Below are 375 nucleotides of genomic sequence, written 5' to 3'. Positions count from 1 at the left end.
CGCCGGTCGATCTCCCGTTCCATCCTTCCCTCACTCGTGAACAAGACCCCAATATACTTGAACTCCTCCACTTGAGGCAGGATCTCATCCCCGACCTGGAGGCTGCACTCTGCCCTTTTCTGGCTGAAAACCATGGCCTCGGATTTGGTGGTGCTGATTCTCATCCCAGCCGCTTCGCACTCGGCTGCAAACCGTTCCAGAGAGAGCTGAAGGTCACGCTCCGATGAAGCCAACAGGACCAGATCGTCCGCAAAAAGCAGCGACCCAATCCTAAGGCGACCGAACCGCAGCCCCTCAACACCCTGGCTGCGCCTAGAAATTCTGTCCATAAAGGTTATGAACAGAACCGGACCCGATGTCCACGCGATGTTGCAG

This window comes from Larimichthys crocea, chromosome X (genome assembly GCF_000972845.2).
Source record: "Larimichthys crocea isolate SSNF chromosome X, L_crocea_2.0, whole genome shotgun sequence".
Taxonomy (NCBI): domain Eukaryota; kingdom Metazoa; phylum Chordata; class Actinopteri; family Sciaenidae; genus Larimichthys; species Larimichthys crocea.
This window is presented reverse-complemented; position numbering follows the sequence as displayed.